The 22,264-nt window shown below is 43.6% G+C and overlaps 1 protein-coding gene across 1 annotated transcript in view; it reads right to left on the minus strand.

Annotated features, from left to right (window-relative positions):
- OSBPL5 (oxysterol binding protein like 5) overlaps nt 1-1,262 on the minus strand; it is a gene marked incomplete at its 3' end in the record, with an annotated part of 142,154 nt that extends 140,892 nt beyond the window's left edge. The window contains exon 1 of the mRNA XM_082000852.1: nt 1,203-1,262. The remainder of the gene's footprint in view (nt 1-1,202) is intronic.
- Nucleotides 1,263-22,264: the final 21,002 nt, after the last annotated feature.

A 22,264-nucleotide genomic window follows, 5' to 3' on the forward strand; every position in this document is an offset into this window, starting at 1 on the left:
ACGCTGCCCATTACAGATTATAGGAATGGCCTTTCCCTAGAGATATCCCAAATTCCAAACTGTAGTGCTGTATTGAACACAGAGCCATTTTCCCCTGCTGTAGCCAAGAAAGCACCTTGCTAAATACCTAACCCAGCAATGGAAACTAAACCACCTGTACTGTACAAGCCTCCCTCCCACTCACATGATGAATCAGTCTTGTAATAAAACACATGAAAATTAAATTAAGTACCATGACAAGATTACAGCAAATCCACCTTTCAGTTACATTCATGTAGCACCATGATTAAATCATTCCTTAGGTTCACATTGTCCACTTCAGACCAAAACAGACTGTGGGCAGGATTAAGGCCTGCATTTTTTCCTTTGAATCAGAGAATTTCCCTCCCTACCTTGATCAATAGTGGCACGAAGTAAACCCAGGCACTGAACCAGACTACCTGGCTGTCCCCACACCTTTTTGGCCCAGGTCAACCACCACCACCCTCACCAGGCAGGGGTGAGTGTACTCTCAGGATCACCTACCATCCCACCATGAGCTGCCCTGTGGAGAACACCCATTCTCCACTTTCGGCAAGAAAACTTACCATGCGCAGAAGGGAAGCTCTGCAAAGTGTGACTTGAGGCTTATCTCCCTCCCTCCCCACTCACACCTCTTTGGAAACTTGCTGCCAAAGAGGAAAGGTGGCAGCTGGGGACACATCCAATACAGTGGCTGCTCTCTGCTGTACAGACATTGCTGAATACTGTTATCTTGTGCATCAGTACAAAGAGAGGGAAGGAATATTTTGACAACAAAGATACTGGTGCCACTGGATGAAGTGAGGAGGTGACTACACAGCTTGAAGAAGTTTCCTCCTCATTTATGTTAAACAATTGTTTCACACTACAGCACTTCAGGTTTGCGTAGCATTTGAAAAACATGGTTTCTGATCCAGCAGACAGCTGTATCTGCATATATATTTCTTTGGGAATGCAGCCTCACTTCACTTAGTGCAAGCTAAAAGCATTTCCCAACTCAGGTCTACCTGGTTTTTAGATTGCAAGGCAAATGGTTTCCAGTATGGTATCTGTACGAGTGCCTATAAGAAAGGTAATTACTATCCTCACTTACACGGAGCTAATTTGTATCAGCACAGCCAGTCTCCTGACTATGTCCTCACCATTCTCGAAGTAGTACATTAAAAATGGGTTCCACCGACCAGATATGCCCACACATCTGAAGAAACGATGTCACCTTGACAGCCTGCTGTCCCACACACACCAGCCATCCAACCCTACCATGCAGAGATACCGGGGGGGGGGGCACCCCACAGCTCCCACCGCCAAACCCCAAACCGCAACAGGCACACACAGAAACGGCAGAACAGCCTTCCTAGACACAACCCGGGCGCAAAGCATGGGCAGAGGCAGCAGGGTTACCTTCCCGGAGCTGCCAACACACGCTCAGCCTCTAGCTGAAATCACGGCTCATGACTCTGGGGTACCACGTTATGCTTAAAAATAGGCAGCCTGGCTGCGCGTGGAACGAGAAGGGCGGGCTTAGGGTGTGTGGATTGACTGGGGTAACTGGGTGATGTATCTGCTTTTAGAGGATATTTTGGGGACTATAGCTTTCGGTGGTATGGGGGTGGGGGTGCGTGGCTTTTTAGGTGGAAAGAGCTCAGAGACAACCGACTCACAGGCTGGAGAAGGGGGGAGCCCGGCGCGTCTTACCTGATCGGGGCGGCTGAGCCCCACGCGCGGCGCCGCCTTCAGCACGCCGCGCCCCGCCGCCGCCGCCGCCGCATCGCCGCCGCCAGGACACGCGTGGGCCCCGCGGAGCTTCTCCCCCTCCGCGTCACGGAAAGCGCGGAGCGGCGGGCCGCGGCCGGACAGCTGCTCGGGGGAGGCGGCGGCAGGAAATACCAAAAGACTGATCCAACCACGCTAGGGAGGGAGGGAAGAGAAGCGGGAACAGAGGGAAAAAATAGAAGGGGGAGGGAAAAAAAAGAAAAAAAGGGAGGAAAAGAAGAAAGGAAACGTGCAAAATCCGGGAGGGATCGGCGCGGAGCGGGCGCGGCGCTCGGGTCCACGCGCCGGGGCCCGCGGGAGCGCCCGGCCTCTCCCCGCCGGGCTCGGCTCGGTTTGGTTTGTTATTTCCACCCTGGAGTTTGTTTCTTTCTTCTCCTCGACACAGGGAGAGGCTGAAGCCAAGGCAGAGTAAATAAAGAAAAAAGAACAACAACAACAAAAAAAATCATGCAGACACCACACCCCCCCAACACTCCCCAGGCAAGCAACTAGCCATCCCTGGGGTTCGCGGACACCATGTGCAAGGTGATAAGACATTCAACCTGGGGAAATCGCCACGCCGAGGCCCTCCCGCTGCAAGAGCACTTTGTCTCAGCATCCAGCCGTGTGCATCCTCCGATGCCGTGACTCAAAGGCGCCCGTGTAATAGGCAGCCCTGACATGCAGCCGGGCACGCTCCCAGCTTTGCCTGTGCATCCAGAATGAAAAATCAATCCCATGGCAAGCATGGACCCCTACGCTCCTCCAGACAAGGAGGACAACCCAATCATCACATCCCTGGCCGCAGTCTGCGTGCCCCTTGCGGGAGGCATGACTTTACCAGCAGTATGATATTTTGTAAAATACCATGAGCAGAAAACGACCCAGCCACACGCATTTAACTGCTGCTGCCTCTCCCCTCCACCCCACAGGTCCCACAGTTCAACGCTGGACCAAGAGCAGGATGCCAAGCAGGACTTCATGCCTCCTTCATTGCCATGGGAAAAGATAATGCCAAAAGTCCACCCAAACTTGGAGTAGCAGAGTTAAAAGGCACCCAAACATTCTGAAACCAAAAATCACATAAGGGGATAACATGACCAACATGCATGTCTAACTTTCACCAAGTCTGAATCACCCATGTACAGCTGTGCCCTTGGTGCAAAACACAGCGTGGAGCTCAGACTCATGTGTCTGAAACCAGAAATGTTAAACCAGATGCCTGAAGTGCTCTGCTACTCCACCCTTCACAGAAAAGGCTAGATCCTTTTTCTCTGTAGTGTGTGCAGCCTCTAAACCAAGACAAAGACCCACCAGCTCTGATGTTCCTCATACTACCCAGGAAGACAGCTTCCAACTCTATAAGAGCAATAACTCATTGATTGAAAAATTCTCTCAGATCCAAGAGAAAAATCATGAATTCAGCCAAAGCTGCAAGCTCAACTTGGACCAGGACACAATTTCTCTCCCTTATTGCCTCCAGCCCATCCACGGGCTACACGACCCTGCAGCCCTTGCATCCATGTATCTAAGATTAGCCAGTAGAGGTAGCTGATTTTCTCCTAGAGAGCCTAGTGAGACATAGGACGATATGCACTATGCCTAAGGAGTACACTAGGAGTACAGCATGGAGACAAAATTCACCATTTTTGCTCTTTCCCAGAAGTTCTAGTACAAAGCATGAACCAGACTATGAACAGATCACACAGCCTAAGCTGTCCTTCCTATTCAAGGGTCACCATAGCCCTTCTCTACCTATTAAAGAAGTCCCTGAATCACTTGCATAGGCAGGTAATTATTAAATTCACCTGTATTTGTAGTGATTTCTATCATCATCTGCAAGGTGTGGAGAGTTGTCATGATTCCAGCTGCCTTCAAGTTGGTTGGGATTTTGACTTAAAGCTCACCAGAATTTTACCCTGAGGGCAAGCCTGTACTGTGCAATGGGGCAGGGCACTGCATGGAGATGCCAGAACAAGCACGAGCCAAGGCCTCTTGTCACAGTGGCTCAGGGCACTGCCAGGCAGAGCTGCCATGTTGGAGGCAGAAGCAGCTTACCCTGGGGGCTCATACTGCCTCTTCCTGCTGCCTCCTGCCCTGTCTGATCTGGGCCACACCAGGCTCCTCTCTGTGCCCTCTGTTCCCTTCACCCTTCTGCTTTTAGGGTTGGCTCACTGAAATGCACCACGTAGTTTGCCAGTACCTCGCCTGGTCCAAATGTCTTTTTCACTAAACCCTGGACTTGACAGTGATCCCACCGTCTACATGCAGATCGGCTTTGTCCAGCTGGCTCCTTGGCAACTTTGGTACGTAGATCCAGGGTTTCTAGCCTCCCTACACAAATCACCATGGGACTCAAGAGTCCGCTTCCCAAGGACTTCTGTTTTAAAAGTTTTTAAAACCCTTTTAAAAGTGTTTTGGATTACGTTTTCCACTAAACTATTTTCTTCTCAGGCAATCATTCCATGATTATTAACATTTTGTCAGTTCACTGCCACATCGCCACATAAAGCTCATTTGACAAAAAACTGAGCATCCAAAAACATTCTTGTCAAAACAGTTAAGAGACCCTGATAAAGAATAATACATTAATACGTTATGTTTTCCTATGTGCTCTAGGACAGCACGTGACATTCATGATGTGGATACACAAAGCAAAAGGCTTGCCAGTTAAATTGTCAGTACTTTGTAAGTAAAACTGGACCATGAGAGAAAATTTACATCAGACTGGTGCTTTGCATCAGGTAGCCATGGCATTTCTGACAGAACCTTGAAATTGGATTTGCTGTGTCTTCAGGCCTTGCACCAGATGGGTCCTCTGACTGGGTTAGACAGGAAGAGTGACATCATCACTTCCCTGCCTGTCTATCAAAGACAGGACCTGGACCCATTCTCCCCCTTATAAATCCCCTACAGAAAAGTGAGCAAACTGAACCATGCAAACACTAGTATTTTTAAAGGCTATTTTCCACAGCCCTCTAGTGTCTGTTCTGTTAACAGCCATTCAGAATACAACACATCTGCTCTGGTTCTGCTGGTTATGATTACCTTGCCTGTGCTGTCATGCAGATACACCTGAGCTCCCCGTAAAACCCTAACAGGGTAGCTGTGGGGTACAGAGCTCATGACCCAACCCTGCATTTGGGGTGAGGTTTGCTGCGTGCACCAGCTTCTGTGCTAACACCACCTGAGCTCCCTAGCTTAAAGCTAATTCATCAGTGTCCCCCTGATACGACATACACCTTTGGCAAAAGCCGTCTGACAGATGTACCTGGCAGTTAGGGCTGAGGTTCCTTCTGGCTTCAATTCTCCTTTGCAAGAAATCAGCCTTCCTTTTAGGGTGTCTGGAGCTGTGATATTTTCTTTGGGCATTTGCCAGTGTTTGCAATACCTACCTTTCTCACCACAGCAATATAACTCTGTCCTAAGAGGGCTTGTAAACTGGTGTGAACTCTATCATAAGCAAGGGTAAACAAAACCAGCAAAACACAATAAGCTGTAATTGTAGTGCTGGGAGAGTGAAATCAAAGTGATGCAGTTGTGTTACTCCAACCCTTAAAATCCAATAATGCAACCCAGAGAGCCTAATGGTCAGGGCACTTAAAAACAATATCTAATGTCTTTTTATAACAACCCTAGGAGATGTGTAACAACACAGTATCAGTGCTGTTTAAAACTTGTGATAAAGGGAGACAGGGAGGTGAGCTGCAGCAACAGACAGATCGCTCAGTTCTTTCCGGTCAGCAGCCTGCTGTTTACTCTAGGAAATTATTGCAACACTTTTCCCTGCATCTCCTTCACTTTTTGCTAACTGCTGAGCTCCTCTTCCCCTCAACAGAGGTCAGACCCCACCTCTGTGAAATGCAAATACATAATCATTTTGCAGTGCCCACAAGTTTTGCATTTTATGCTTTCTTATATCTCACAACATATCTACAATAGTTCTACAAGCACCCATTTATGACTAGAAACTAAATACCATAAAAGCCATCAGATATATTTATTGGCCTCTATTAAAATGGAAATTGAGAGGAACAACCATATTCCTATCATTATAATTAGTACAATGTCTCTACAGCCATAACCATTTTAATCAGACATTATATGAATGGTTGTTAGCATCGCAATATACTTGCCCTTAAGCTCATGACACAGAGCAAGACAAGAAGCAGGAAGCTTTAAAACAAATGAATTAAAAGTTATTAAACATGGGTCTTTATCATTTGCCGTAAGCTTCAACACAGCTGTATACAATCAATAAGCAAAGCTTACTTTTACCTGCATGCATTTTCCAGGGCAAAGTTCCTTAGCAAAAATATTTAATGTCATAGCTGGATAGAGCAGGAGTTTCTTGCTAACAAATAGCAGACTGTCTGTTTAGAGCTCCAGAAAAGTCAGCCCACAGCTAAACATATTTGCTCATTTTACATTTTGAAAAACAAAGCTGCTGCTAAACCAGGTTCCTAATTGCAAGTTTGCTAGAACAGGTCTCTGGGGAAGTTAGGAAAAAACACAAACATGTCCCAGGGAGCCGCTGGAGACTGGAGTCCTCTTGTGGCAAAAGGTAAAGGAAAATTTTCAGCAACTGATGACTGCTTAAAGTTGGGGCTCTATACAGGAGGTTGCACAGTAAGTAACAGATACAGAGAGTATCAGCTTTGCAAAGAGTTTCACATCACACTGCAGAGCATAAAAGCAGCAGCATGAAGACTTTGCAGCTGGCAGTGGGCAAGCATCAAAAAGAGCAGAACACCACCATGTTTTGATACTGCGGACTGTGCTTCTGTTTACTTTAGAAGCTCCTGTCTGTTAGTGTGTGTTCCCTGCTGAGATGATGTTTCTGGCTGGGTTTTTTTTCCTCCGTTAGCAGAGGTAATTTTTCCTGAGTGTTTCACTACTGAGAACTTTTCTCCTAGCTAATACATTCACCATACAGTAATCAGGCCAGCTCCCATCCTTCTTGTCAGTTTGCTCCTGAGACGGGTAGATAACACAATTCTAAGAACTTGTTTAGACCCTACTGCTCTGTATTTCATCTCCTTTTCAGCTGTGTTGTTTTCTACCTGCAGTAGTCCCTGTGATCTGCCTTGAGTTGAGCTTAGGAGACACTGCGTGTGAATGATGGATGTGGCCACGTTAGCGCCATGCTGCCTGCCTGGAGCAGTACTAGAGAACCTGGAGTAAGTGAACAATCTGAGGGTCTGTCTTCACCCACATGCTGTGGTCAGAAGATTTTCAAATGTCCACATTTGGGCTTTGGGTTACAGCAAAGAGGTTATCTGTCTAGGAATTTCACCCAGTGGGCTAAGCCTCCAAAGGGCTCACAAGCCACTCGCAGCTCTGATGGTCCTGTAAAAGAGGGTTTGAGATTTCAGAAAAGAGACCCCAGCAACAGGTTACAGCAGAGGCTTTGGAGGCAGTTTTAAAGACCTGCCAGTAACAAGATAAAGGATCACAGATGTTCTTAACAGCTTCATTTTCTCTATAGGACCTGTCATATACTTGGATGGTGCCCTGCCTTCTACAACCTTAACCTGAAGGGTGTTTTTCAGGAGTCTAAACACAGTGTCATTTCAACTACTTCCACCCAGACCTCATCTCAGAGAGGTCTTTTGTTATCTCAGGTATCTTACATTAAACAAGACTTCTTGGGCAGATCTCACCTTCCCTACCCTGCATCCTCACTGACGTAAACTTCTGTCTCAAGGGGGCTGATCCTCAGGAGTCCTCAATTAACGTCTGTGCTGGGAGGTAAGACTGTTCTTCCACACACCTTGGTCTTGCTACAGTTGGGAGTCAATGAGGTTTAGTTGTGACTACCTGTGGTCCTTGTTTCTTACTGCTCAGCTTAAGGCTGTTCACATTAAGCACCATGAACATATTTTATTTTCCCCTAGGTGTGTAAGATAGATAGCAGATTAAACTGAATGCTGCCATTATGGCTTTGGTGTGAAAAATAGATCAAAGAGTTTGGTCGCCATTGATTTGCTCCTGCAGGCCTGGCTAGTAACAAACAGCAAGTCTCCTCTCAGAGGGCAGCCCAATACGCTGAGCTGATCTGATGAGCGAGGTTCCTTCTGCAGCTAGCAGCAGGCTGGAAAGCAGCCGAGATATCCAGGATCTGACAAATTGTCCAGTGAAATCTGGGCTAGATTTCAAAACCCTTGATAAGACATGACATGAAACCAATTTGCTATTCAAAAACATTCCAATAGCCCTTGTTCTTGGTCATATTTCAAGCTAATTGCCAATCAAGCTAGCTGTTACAAAGCCTGGAAGGATAAAATGAAAACATACATGTATATGTAAATATATGCACACATGCATATGAATATATATGTAAATGAACTTTTTGCATGGCTGGATAAGATTGGAACATCCACATGGATAGCTGACATGTTTCTGAATGATCACAGATTTCTTTAACAGCTAATGGGAAATGTCCATAAGAAGTCAAACTCTATAAATGGCCAGGATTTTTAGTTTATTTTTCTTCCTGCCCCAGATAAACTCTGGAACAGATGCCAACAAGTTTAATCTGTCTGGACTGAGTGCTGTTGTCATACAGGAAACATTACAGTGAGAACAAACATAAACACATGTCTCTCTACAAAGGATTTTATTATCAGACTCATAGACACACAGATCTTCATATAGGCCAGTACCAATCTCTCTACACATATCTATTTATTTATTAACCGATTGATACTGTCCACAGATAGATCTGGATCTAGGCAGACAGAAAGTCACAGCTTAGTTCTGCTTTTTTCATTACTACATCCTCTCTAGAGAGGGGTGTTTTAATTTACAGATGACTGAAACCAGTTCCTGACAACCATATGCTATTGATCTGGAAGTCAGGCCAGAGAGTCACAAATCTGATCTATTAGTAGCTTTGTAATAACCCTATATCATATTCCCGAGCTTGCAGCTGCTTCCAAACATTACACGATGTGTTTGTTCTCATACTTGACCCTTTTTATTTTGCCTGACTCTTGACTCACTCTTGCAGCCAGCTCATCTCTGATAAATTACAGAACCTCTCACCGCTTCTTTCTTGCTCTAGTCTCTGAAATCCATCTTCTGTCTCCATCTGTGATCAAGCAAAAAAGTCTCCTTGACTGTTGCAATTCATTTTAAGGATTCTTTGTTATTGCTGATGCCTCCCATGAACAGGACACCTGCACTTGCCGCAGGAGCTTGAAGGATATTAGGAAGAGAAAGTACAATAATATTTTCTGCTACTGGTGAAGGGTAGCTGGCTTATTGTCTGCACAGAGGGATGCCAGTATTCTTGTCCTCCTTTTGCTTCAAACAGGGAGACTTGTCCAGTGTTCCCGTCACAAATTACAATTGCAGAAGTAAAACACAAGTGAAGCTTGGAAGAAAAAAATTGTTTCCCCAGAACAGATCTAACTGCCAGAGACCATGCTCTGACTGACTTACATCCCAAAAAGGCAACACACAAAGGTTTGTTCCAGAGCAAAACATCCATCTCTTATGCCATAGATTTGATCCCAGAGTCACTGATTAGATCTGTGCTATTGAAGTCGAAACACAAAGGCAGTCTCACAGAAGACAACTGGATTTAGCTACTATTGGAGTCTTGAAATAGTGGAATGATAGCTTGGAAGTATGATAGTGACCACAGAGAAGTGTAGGTATCTGGTCCATCATTTTCCAAATAAAATTATTAATCCTAGCTGTTTTCAGCCCTGATGAACTTCATTTTTCTATTGTCATTTATTATGTCTCCTGATCCCCTCATACGGTGAAATCAGGCTTGCTGTGGTGTGTGGCTTTCTCATGCTATTGCTACATTAGCAAGCAGCAGCAGATCTGTAGGGTGAAGAAATCGGTAGTGAGGATGGAACATCCACACTATTTGCATTTCAGAGAGCTGGCTTTGGACTAGCTTTAGTCTGGTCCCATCAAGTCAGCATCCATCAGCAGCTACAGTGAATTAGGTATGTTCCTAGAGTATATCTTCCCATGCTGTTTCACTGAAAGAGAATCTAGGTGCATGTACTCCAAGGCTGCTCTGGCTATGAATTAAAGAGTAGTAAATAAAGACGATTTTGAGATTTATCTCAAAATCACATTGCTGATCTGTCTGGAGAAAAAAAAGAGTGGCACATCTGAGATACGAGCAGGCTGCTGACTGAAGAAAGAGATACCGGTGGAAAAAAATACTGCTGAATGCAAAGAGACAGATTTTAGGATAACATGTCACCTTATCTACTGACTGTTAATAGCTCCTTAGGTTTGTAGAAGCCCTGGAGCACGTTGCTTAGCCCTTTGATCATACACTCCCTCAATTGCTACCTGGCAATGAGGGTTGAGATACTTGTCCCCAGTTCACACCTAAGGGTGGATGGCTGTGCGGCAAGCGGGGCAGCTAGCCTGCATGGGGCACCGCTGGAAGCAGAACCCACAGCTGGAGCACCACTGCCCCATATTCCACCCAGGCCTCCTCTGAGTGCAAGCCTTGCCATGGGGCCAAAGGCTGCTTTCTTCAGTCAGCCACTGCCATATGGTGCTTTTATGCTACTGGTTTGAAGACGAACCATGTTAAATGTAGCAGCCATCCACTTTGAACTCTCATGGTAGATAAACAGGGATTAAAAGTAAGACCAACTTCTAAGAACAGATGCTTTTTTAAAAAGGCAGTCAGTGAAAAACATAACCATAGTTTTGAACAACAAATGCTAATCTGTGGTAACATAGACCGAGAAATTGTAATAAATATACACATATATGAAATGTGTTAAAGTGTTATCACTTGTATTTATATTTGTATGACTACAGGACTAGAGGAGTAATGTTGATCAGGCATATTTGAATGAAACCAGAGTTCAAGACCATCAATGATCTCTTCCTACCCAGAACAAGAGACCCTCTGGGACTCTATGACATGCAATTAATCCTTGTCCTGCTTCCCATTAGATTCTTGGGTACAAAGGAGAGAGTAGAATAAAGAGAAGAATAAAATATTCTCTTTAGCTGATCTCAGCGGGAGACAAATAATTGCACTTGAATATGGAGAGCTAACTTTGTAGTAGTCTGCAAAAGTACCTTAAGTAACCCTTGGCAAAAGAGGTTTTTTTAAGCAGAGCAGAATCCAAATGAGGCTTCCTGTGTGTGGGGTCATATTAAAATCTTAAAATTCAGCCTCTTGTCATCAGAGCTGTGCCAAGCATCTCAGCCAACTTGTGGTTCTGCCACAAAACTCTGTGCTCCTCACAACTTTGCCAAACTTGCCAGTGAAACCAGAAGAAACTCAGCAGTTTCTCAGAAAGCTCACAGGAGGCCTTTAGCAGCAGCGGCATGGATACAAGGCTTTGCCGGTTAAAGCCAGAGTGAAATCCAGCACATAAATTGTTTTGAAAAATTCCACTTGTCAGTGGTGGGAAATTCTTTTTATCAGGGAACAAAAACATAATGGACTAGATCTGTAATGGAGCAATGCCATTTGATGTTATCTGGGAGTTTGGAGATCATTATCTATTCTTCTTCTTTACCTGAGAAGATTGCTCTGCAGTTGGATCACTGGATTATGTTGAATAAGCTGGTAAATTTTAGGGATATTTAAGCAAAACTGTTTTCTCTTCTTCCTCAGATAGGTGTCTTAGAAACTTGCTTAGACATGTACAAACAGTTTCCCCCTGAACAGATGTTACTTTTCACAAAATTAGAGGCTATCATCTGTGGTGAATACTAAGTAGTTTCAAAAAGCCTATTCTGCAAGGTGGTATAAAGCATAGAGCCCAAAGGAAAGAAAGGAGGGTCTCATGAGGAAAATATTGTCCTCATCAGAGCAGGTCCTAGTTCTGCACTGCTACTGAATTTCTCTGTGCAAAACCATTTACCCGCTCACAGTTCTTCATCTGCAGGATGGAGCCTTTCCCACAGACTTTGTTTACTTACATTTTAAACTCTTGATGTCAGTGGATGTGTTTCTTACCCACCATGCCTAGAACTGCAATTACTCCTATTCTCATAAAAATGACAGTATTTCAGTTCAGTTCAGTATTGCGCTTTATCACTTGTAAAGAAAAACACAGTCATGGACTTTTCTTCTCTATTGCTTTCCTGTGGGTTCATTAGATTTTCCTTAAAAAACCCAAGGAGTTTCTAAAAGTACCAATGAGTTTTTAGAATGGAACATATTATTTTCCAAAACTAAAAGGACCTGCAAAGAAGCAAAGTTACCTGTAGAGAAGAGACAAATCAGTCGGAGGTAGTGTCTCTATTTCTGTGTTTAGGCTGTTGCCTGCCTAGAAAAAAAATAATAAAGGTTTTTCTATGCCATTTTTATAGGAGAGTCAGTAAGATACACCCTAAATAATGTAACCCTAAAAGCACAGGGCCATGAACTGGCAACAATTTCTCTTCCCCTCTCCTCTCTTTTTTTTTAACAGAAGGAAAAGCTTGCTTGATGTGGGACCAGTATGCGTGGTAGAGGGAGGCTGGGTGTGGAAAGGTAGGAGAGCACTGTCTGGGGAGAGAGCAGACTTTCAATTGTTACCCAAAGCACAGGTAGATGGCATCAGCTACAGAAAACACAAAGGATTCAATGTCTGGCAGTTGCTTGGCAGACTCTCAGCTCACTTATAAAAGAAAATTCTGTTCTGTTAAAATGGGAATATTCACACAAAGTGAATATAAATAGATACTTGTGAGCTTGACTATGCAGGCGTTTTTTTTCTGGTTATACGGGTCTAATTAAATGGCTCGTGTTAGACCAGGGTGGACATTCTGATTTTAGGTGAAGACTGAATTTTGTCAGGATAGCTTAAAGAATTCATGCAGCAATATAAAGTAAAAAGGGCAGACCTTGATTTTACACACAAAGTGTCCTCCTGGGAACTACTGCTGGTTTAATTACAGAGGTTGAAACTCTCTCCCTTTCCCTTTCTATTATAACTATCCCATGTCGATAAGTCAAGTTTGAAGAGAGACTAAACTGATTGCTCTGCTGCATAATATTTGCCTTCACTTGAATGGGTGCCAACTCAGCTGACAAGCATTGTAACTGTAATGCCAGTAAATATTAACTATTTCACTCCTCAACAAAGCACACAAGGAAATCAAAAGACCAAAGGATGTGGGCCTGCAGAGACACTTCACAGAATACAGAGCTTGAAGAATACAGAGCTTGGCTGCTGGTGTGTGTAAGATGAATATATTTAAGTCTGCCTACAGTGAAACTGCAAGGAAGTCAGGTGGAGGGCAGCAAATGAAGTAATTTTTCTAGAAAGCGTTAGAGGTGGGCTTAGCTTTCAAATGCTAGAGAAATAATGCTCTTGTTAACATGGTTCTCTCTTGTTACCAGGGAGACACCTCTCTTAGGCTCTGGAAACAGGGCACTTCCAGTGCCCCCCTGGAAGTGTAGCACAGACCTGTGGGTGGGCAAGGGTTGCTGGGGTGTTTTTAAGGAGCTGCAATGGCTTTCTCCAGGGGCTTCTAGAGGTTAAGATGCTGAGAACAGTTTATCTCAAAGTATGACAAGGGTGAGGAGTGATAAAGGAAGCAGAGACAGGTAGTCTGCTGAATTAATTGCACTGCAAAGAAATTATGCCACGATGAACTCAGTTAACTATCTGTTGATGAAAAAAGGGGTTTTAAAATGACTGAAGTAGATAGTATTGACTGCTCTGGATTAATTGTATTCTGTGGTTTTGGAGGAATTCTGTGAGAAGCCTTCTCTGAGGGTTTCAGACCATAATTACTGCCAGTTTTCTGAGCATCTCGTGATGTAAGACGCAAAGCTGGAAATCACCTCTGCAAAAGGGCACACATACAAAACACATACCACCATCCAGGTCTGAATACAGCTGTCTCTCACGTCCAGCTTTCCGGAGCCACACAACACCCAACAGGTTCTCCAGTGCAAAAAGGGTAACCTGTTACACATAAATCCTTACAAAATGGAGCAAATTCAGCCCATTGTGCTGTAAATATTCCCTGTACAACTATCAGAGAAGTAGACGTGGTCAGCTGTGAGATCAAATAACCACCCAAAATGAGGGTCTTAACTCTGCAAAAATTTGCTTACAGGAGTAAATCTTATGGCCCTTAACAAACCTCCTTGAAGAAACAGGACAGCTCTCTGCAGTAGCTGTTTGATTGACATCACATAAACACTGATTTACTGATTTATTGCTTCTTCCAACAGTACTGCTTTTTGAGACTCGTATTTCTAGCTAGAAAGGCAGACCTTTACCAGACAAAAGGACAGAGTGTGGTGGAAGGTCAAATTAAGAGATATATGAAGATCATTAAAAAAGATTTAAATGTACAATAGCAAGTGAATTTGGAGAGAAAATTAAGCAGTCTCATGGTATCTCATGCCTATTGCTCCCATGAAGGCAGGGCTGGTGATTTGTTCCTGAAGTGACTTAAAAATTAGAAGTCCAGCTACCATGAGGCATGCCAGACAAGTAAAAAAATCAGCACAGTTCCTCACCACATATTGCCAAGATCTGTGAAAATCTAGAAACTCTGTATTCAAAAAGCCTATTAAGTCAGCCCATTGTGTCTTGGTCCAAGATTGTTCCTAGTCCTTGCTGTATTTTCTTCACCCCTTCCTGGAGAGGGAGTAGCTACAGCTACCCATTTGCAGCACAAGGCTGCAATGGCTCAGGGCTGGAGATAGCAACCAGGGCACAGACAGCCCAAAGAGAAGCTTTCTGATAACCACAACCAAATTGAACTAAACAGATGCACTGTTTAGGGGGTTGTTGTTTTTAACATTTCTTTTAAAATAGACAGGAGAAGGTTTTATTGTGTCTTTAAAACAAACTGAAAGAAGAATTTCTGTCAGATGGTATGACCAGCTTTTCATGCACTGGCAACCCCAGCTACAGCATAGCAAAGCTCTCCCTCTGGTCAGATCCTGAAAGGCATTTTCTCTGAAAGCATTCAGAATCAAATGTGCATTTAACTCTTCTTTCTATTTCACACTCCATTTCTAGTGATTAATGCCTGTGTTCTAGATGGATGAAAGCTGAAACAGATGTTATCCATTCACAATGCCATTCTGATAACCCTGAGCTAAAGGCTGAAATCCTTAGCAGATTAGTGGCTGAAATAAAAAATGGATAAATAAAGTGGGGAATATGGGTGAACAAACTCTTATATGTTTTATTTCTGTGGATAACAATGCACAGAGGCTATGTAATCTCTGTGCTAATCTGCCAGAGGAAAGATTAAATGGCAAAATTCCAGCGCTCAGACCTGCAACTCTGTTCTGCTGGGCTGCCTTTGTGTGACCACATATCTTTTTCAGCAGAATGTCATGGTGTAGACTCTATTATGTCGTTAAAGATGGGGTTTTCCAGCTTATTTTCTTTCTACTGAAACAACAATAACAGTTTTTCTTATACATTCCTATGAATTTATGCTATTTCTCCCATTAAATGTCCTTGCAGCCAGTGTATGATTCAACCTGTGCTGAAGAGGTTAGGAAAAGTATTTTCACTTAAATGAAACTCTGTGTGGCTTTTATCAAATAAGAAGACATACTTTTTAGAGAATTTGGCACTATTTTTTATATTCCTTCTTTCAGACCTTGGAAGTCCTTTGGAGCAATGAACCTGGCATAGCTCCGTCAGTCAGAAAAACTTAAGAGTCTCCCTCCTTCGTTCTTTACTCAGAAATCTAATAATGACATGTCATAAAGCTGTGGTGTATTAAGCTATAGGCAAGATAAACCAACTTTGCTGAGGGCATGCTATTGGAAATTGGGAGAAAAGGACAAGATCAGCAGCATCAGTACCCTGAAGAGCAGAGAACTGGCTAGGTATGTACCCTCTATATAGCTCGACTTAGCAACTAAACCTCTTGTTTTTTTGAAGACCCTCCAATTTCTCTCTTTAAAGCACAGGAATGGCAACATGGATGCAATAATCTAGTCCATTATCCTGCCTCAGACAGGAGCAGATGTTTCTGGGGAAGGAAATAACAACCTGCAGTAGGGTGTTGCAGGATAATCTGACCCCCATACCAGATCACACAACTTCAGCGGTTAAGAGACTGGCTTAAAGCAGGGTATTTAAGCAGCGATTTGGGAGGGCTTTCTACTCTGGTTATATTAAGGATGAATTTCTTTCTAATACCCATCATGGAGGCAGGTACCCTAAATGTTTGGGGGTTTTTTTTATGTATCAGATGAAGTCTCGTAAGACACTTAAAATTGGAGAAAAGACTATTGAAACAGTAACTTCAACTACTTTTTCCAAATGGAGAGATGGACACTCAGCTTGCCACGTGTAAATTGTTGTTCTTGGTTGAATTCACATTGCAAGCTCTTTGAGGCCTCTTACATTGTTACCAAATCTGTATTAGTTCTGTGTCTATTGATAATGCATAATTAATCACAGCAAAGCAATCAGATAGAAAGTCCCAGCTCTTCCTCCCCTCCTTAAGAATAGGCCTAAAGTCCTAGACTTTGCAAAAAAGCATGATGGTTGCACTTTATAATGTAGAGCAAGAAGGTAAACGTATTCCTTTAAAGGTATGTTATAAAAAAGCACTTCCAAACTCACGATCCTCTTCCCACCACTGCCCAAGAATCATTTAGTCTTGTTTACAGACCATAAGATGGTCTGAGTAACACAGCATTGCAAATTTCAGGGTATTCATTCTCTGATGCAAAAATCTCCAGATCCGCAGGGATCTCTGGCTCCAAATTGCTTTTAACTTGTCCAGGATCCACTTCATGATGCTGCAGCTAAGACCCCAGTTAAGACTATTACTAAAACTGCACCTTTCCCAGCTCTTCAGTGACACCTTCTGGGACAAAAATAGACCAAGCCAATCTTGGGTTTTCTGCAGCTGTTTTTACCTATGTGTAGGAGGCAAATGAGATATTTGGAAGCTAGTTCCCAAGAAATGGTGAGCACACAAGGAATGCTACCCAAGCACACTGCAGCTGCCTGTACGCAGCACCCTGAAAAGTGCTATCTCTCTGGAGACTGAGCAGGAGATGAGTCCTAGATGGCCAGGAATCTGTAAGCTTTCACTTCTCCCAACACATATTTTGATTTCTTGCTAAGCGGGGGGAAAAAAAAGTCTTACTTAAGGAGCTAGATGCTCTCTCTAAGAGCAGTAAAGATGAAGGTGGAAGTTTATATTAAAATATTTTATTCTTAGTGAGAGTGATCTCATCTTTGCTTGAGGGCAAGTGTTAGATGCAGCTGCGGTGTAACCCCAGGGCACAGCACTTGCATTTCACTGGGGCAAAAGTGCTGTTAAGGGCTGGACTGCAATTCCCACTCCCATGCAACCCCAGTCGTAGAGCACAGGGGCAAACAGGGAGGTTCCCCCAAGTGCAAGGGGAAAGACACCTCTTTCTTCACTCTGAGGGGAATGTGCTGGGAAGACAAGCAGGCTGTGCTAGGCAGGGTATTCATTTGCTGAATAGGCTGGAGCTGAGCAGAGAAAGAGAACACATTTAGCAAAGAGGTCTGATCTTGAGCACTCATGCATGTACAACCCCAGACTTTTAGTTACACTGTGCAAATTTACAGCTACTCAGAACAGTAGAAATGTCTGATTTTGCTATGCGTGTACTCCATCTCAAATTTACCTTTGATCACACTGTGCTCTACCAATGATCTACCTGTTACTTTTGGCATTTTCAGTCTGCTTGACCCTGGACAGTTTATTAATTTATTAATCTATAACTTTTTAATGTCAAAACAGGCACCTTGGGCAACAGTTTTTCGTGTCTTGTGCAGCTACTATCTTGCAAAGAGAACACACAGTTGGTGAAAAGAATTATTTAAAATCTGTCATGCTCTTCAAGTATGACACACAGCATGCTTTCGTCTGACCTGAACAGAAGGTGAGCCAGGAGAAGGGCATCCTCTCCACCCAGGGCAGCTGGCAGTACTGCAACACTGACACAGATACTGCGCTCCATGCTCAAAGGCAGAGGGTCAGCACTAGCAATTACATCAGTGTGACCTGCTCTAGCATGTCAAGTTAAACTGCTCTGCATAACTCTTTCTGTATGGTGGCCCAACGCTGATGACTTTCACCAGTGCACGTTCTCCTGAAACAGTAGGTGTTCTTTGTAAAGGAGGGTCTATCTAGCATGACACATTGGAGCCTGGAGAATTTACATGTTATAAATGGGGAGTGCTGCACAGATGAGAGCCACAGACCAGGTTGGCAGCATGCAACATGAACAACGCGATATGTAACCAAAGCAGAAAGCTGTCACTCACTGCGTCTCCTCTGAACTGGTACATTAATGATCCATGTCCTTCTGTTGGAAGGATGTTAATGTAACCCATGAATCATGCACAGCTTAAAAAGAAAAGAGGACTGAAGAATAGCTGCACTATTGGTTCACCTCACTTCTTCTCTGCAGCGGCCAAAGGCTGAGCTCTTTGCCTAGGTGTTAAGGAGAGAATTCCCTGTGTGTCTGTGCTTGCCCTGTGGCCCCTGCTTCTTTCCTGACCACCCGAAGATTCAAGTGCCTAGTCCCAACGGGTAGGGTTGCATGTCTGTGTTCACCACTGCATAAGTAAATTGTTTCAATCAGCATCAATTGGTGCTTGGGTCTTAAGTAGATGAGTCCTTGCTAAATAGATGGGGCCTGGTCTGTGAGTTGTCCTCTTGTTGTGGCTCTTGGTTTGGACACTAAAGAAAACATTGCCCCTCAAAACTTCCTGGCTTCCTTTTCAAACTAGAGTATTATCTCCCTCATATAAATCCCCAAATACATACTCTGGGCACATGCCTGACTTTTTTTCTTGGGTAAGATTATATATTGGAAGCTACAAGAGCTCTTCATGAGTATTGGGTTCTTTCAGTGTATCAGAGCTTACCTGCACATCCGAACACAGTTTGCTGTCACCCTTTTTTTCAGAGTTGAAAGACAAATACTGCATAAATTGTAAACCTCTGATAACAAGAGTGCTCAAGCAAGAATATTTTCTGGCTTTTCTACTCTAAAGAGACGGGATCTTCTGATTATTCTTCACTTGTGATATTGAGGTAGCCTGACCCAAACTGAGGCCGTAACATGCTGGGTTGTTTCTATACAGACGCAGAATGAAAGCAGCTCGTGCAAGTAGAAGGTTTCCAAGGCAAAACATTAAGATTCATGTTTTACTTCTTTAAAAATTGCTCTCAGCTGTCCTCAAGAACTCTGCGCATTTTCTTTTTATAGCTCTTTTACTAGCAAGCTTTGCCATACACTGCATCCTGCCTCATCCCCCTGGAAGCACTGCTTCACCAGGAGCTACACAGCTGTGAGTTAATGCTCCAGAGAAAGGGCTGGGGAGTACCTTCCCAGCCCACGGCGCTCCAACCTCAAAGCATCTTGTCACGCACTTTGGTATCTCCACCCTCAAAACAGGTTATGCCTTCTTTTTGCAAATGATTTAGAAGGGATCCCCTTTCTGCTTTCTGGTATACCTGTGCAGGAAGTAAGCACACCTCTGTCCCCAAGTGTAAATGTACTAAAGGGGTTGCAGGCTCTCTCCTGTGCACGCTGCACAGGCTGCCCGGGGTGTGACGTGCCTCTCTGCCCGACTTGCAGGGACACGTCAGTCTTGGGAAAACAAAAAGTGTGACCAGACAAAGCCGACTGAGCTGCCTACACTCACTCTGGGCCCAGTGAAATGTGTGCTACTGGTGCACATCATTTGGCTATCAAATGCGTATTCTGGTGTGCTCGTATTTTAGGCACTCTGCACAGATATTAACGAGTAGCTCAAGGGCATGGCAGGAAAGCACCAAGACTTAGGGTAGAATTACAACCGCACTCAGTACGACATATCAAGTAACATGCCAGAGGGCCTGTTACAGATTTATACCTTTTGGGTTCGTATTGGCCATTGACTACCACTGCTCAACAGGAAAGGCAGTGTGTTTCTAATAAACTTCAAGATAAGGGGTGGACGAATTGCCCTGATTGCAGCAGTCCTGTGACTTCTGGGCAAAGGTGATCTTTGTTTTCTCCACAACTGTCGATTGTGAAGGATTGTAAGCTGACCTGGCACGGGGAAAGACATCCCATATCTTACAATAAGACATTATTTACTAGCCTGGAATAGCCACAAAGTCAGATAAATCCTCAGCAAAGCACCATGTCTGTAAATTAACAGAAAAATTGTTCCCTAGGCTTTATTCAGGTGCTCTACTGCAACTGCCAGCAAGAGGGCCTCTTCCCACTAACAGCAACGATGACTGCAGAACAGCAATCCTAAAAACAGAGTGTTAGGCAGGAACAGGCTGGCAGTACCATCTAATTTTACACCATTTAGCCACGGCTAAGCAGATCGCCCAGTCTGCCCACACTGGGTCAGGCCCCGTGCTTTGGAAAACAGGTAAAGTACTCCAATATTGGAGTGTGCTGTGAAAGCCCAAAGGCTTTGGCCTCCCCTCGTTACTCCATATCTTTGGAGCAGAGGAGATGGCTGCACTCACAAAAGGGTGAGCAGAGAGTTTGCTTAGCTCATTATATCCTGCAGAGGCTCTGTGACAGCTGTAAGCATCCCATCATCACTAATTATGTGATTAGGGGTCATAGCCTGAACAAACCCAAAGATTTAAAGCTTAACAGTCTCTGCAGACACCAATCTTTTCAAAAGATGTAACAACAAAAAAAGCTAAATAGAAGTTTTAGCAGCAAAACTTCTTTAACAGCTACTGTAGATCTAGTGAGACTGCTAAGGAAAGATGGAAAGCATATGGATTAGATTTATTGGCATAAATCTGGGGACATCAGCATAGCTGCAGAAAATGCCATCATCAAGTCTTTGGAAATCCAAAAAAAGATAGTTTTTTAGTATAGATAAATGGAGGAAAGAGGAGGAGATAAGAAAGGGTATCTCAAAAGAAAGAGATACCTGTCTTATTTCATATGTATTTTTGGGCTCAATTTTCCCCTTGCATAAATCAGTGGAAAAGTCATCTTCAGCAGCATATTTAAGTACATTATTAGCTTTAAGTACGAGCTTCATCCTGATTGAAATCAATGTGTGTTTAATCACATTGCTGCATTTGTGCCTAAATCAAAAGTCTACTAAGGCTCTTAAAACTACACTGCTATAAAAGAGGTGTAAGAGGTCAAAATCAGATACTCCGGGGTAGAAGGTAAATTGCTACGGCCAATGAGCTGTTAGAACATATGGTGTATCTTTTACCAAGAAATTACATTATGCTATGTTATAACAAAGGGTATTTGTCTTTTTGGCCATTTCCTAGTCTGGTTCCCACCAGCTGACAATGACCCTGCAGGAATCAGAGGCCCAAAATACAGCCCAAATTCTTGGGACAAAAGCTAAAATGCATCAAACTTCGTGCATGATATTAAAAGATACTTAATGAATGACATGAACTGATTCAACAGATAAATGCAGCAGCTGATAATTGCTAATTCAGGCTGACCAGATATTCTTAGACTCTTACTGTAAAACGTCAGAATGGATGTTGCATGTCTAAATCATAAATACCGCAATTCAGCAAAATAGTTCAACATGTGTTTCACTCTCATTGAAGTGGAGCTGAGATTAGATAACACCCCGTTATGAGGCGGGTTATGCCTTAACACTGCTCATTTCACAGAATGAAGAATGACTGCGTGAAGAATAACACACCAACTTCTGGAACTTACAAGAACTGGAGCAACATCTAAGAAATCCACATTAAAAAAAGAAAAAGACAATTTCTCTACTTTTATCTAGTACAAAATATAGCACACTAATTCATACCAACATAATGGATTGCAGAATAAACAATCATTTGATATTTAAATTGTCCTGTAAGTCAAGAACATAAAAAGATCCACAATTTTTTTCAGAGCTAGTTTCTAATGGGATGCTTACAGAATCAGCATGCCAGGAAGTTTCTTGGCAACCCACTGTTATGTATCTTCACCTTGTTTTCCTTTTGTCATTATTCAGACAATAGAGTCAACTTCTGATTTTCAAAAGCAGAAAACCCTCTTTGAATTTTCTACAGGAAAAACACCCCACACACCAAAGCCCTTCCCATATTCAGGATCTGCCCCTTTTTCAAAAGCGAAATTAAAGTCTCCTTTCCCTTGACCCCATTCAAAGAGGAAGGAAGGCTAATATAAGCACCTCAGGCCTAAATTATTTTAGAAGTGATACCAACTTCACATGTCTGGCTGATGCCACGCTGGCTGAAGACCTATGTTGACCACAGTCTCTTCAAATCCCCTTACACACACTTCCACATCTCCCTGACTGTCAAACCCATGCTCTGGGAGGGACCTCCTTTTTGTTCTTTGTTTGTACTAGACTAAACACCATGGAGCTGCTTGGTGTCAATTACCCCAGCACAAATGCACAGGCAAGGCCTCCCAGAGCTGCAAACCACTATTCCCCACTGTTGTGTGCAGGCATTCACAGGAGGGCCTAGGACCAATGTGCAGGAGCGTGAGAGCAAAGCAGCCACGTGAGATGAAGAAAAATAGAAGTGAGAGGGTGATGTGCATGGGAGAAGC

This window comes from Phaethon aethereus, assembly GCF_964289735.1.
Source record: "Phaethon aethereus genome assembly, chromosome: 5".
In the NCBI taxonomy this organism is placed as follows: domain Eukaryota; kingdom Metazoa; phylum Chordata; class Aves; order Phaethontiformes; family Phaethontidae; genus Phaethon; species Phaethon aethereus.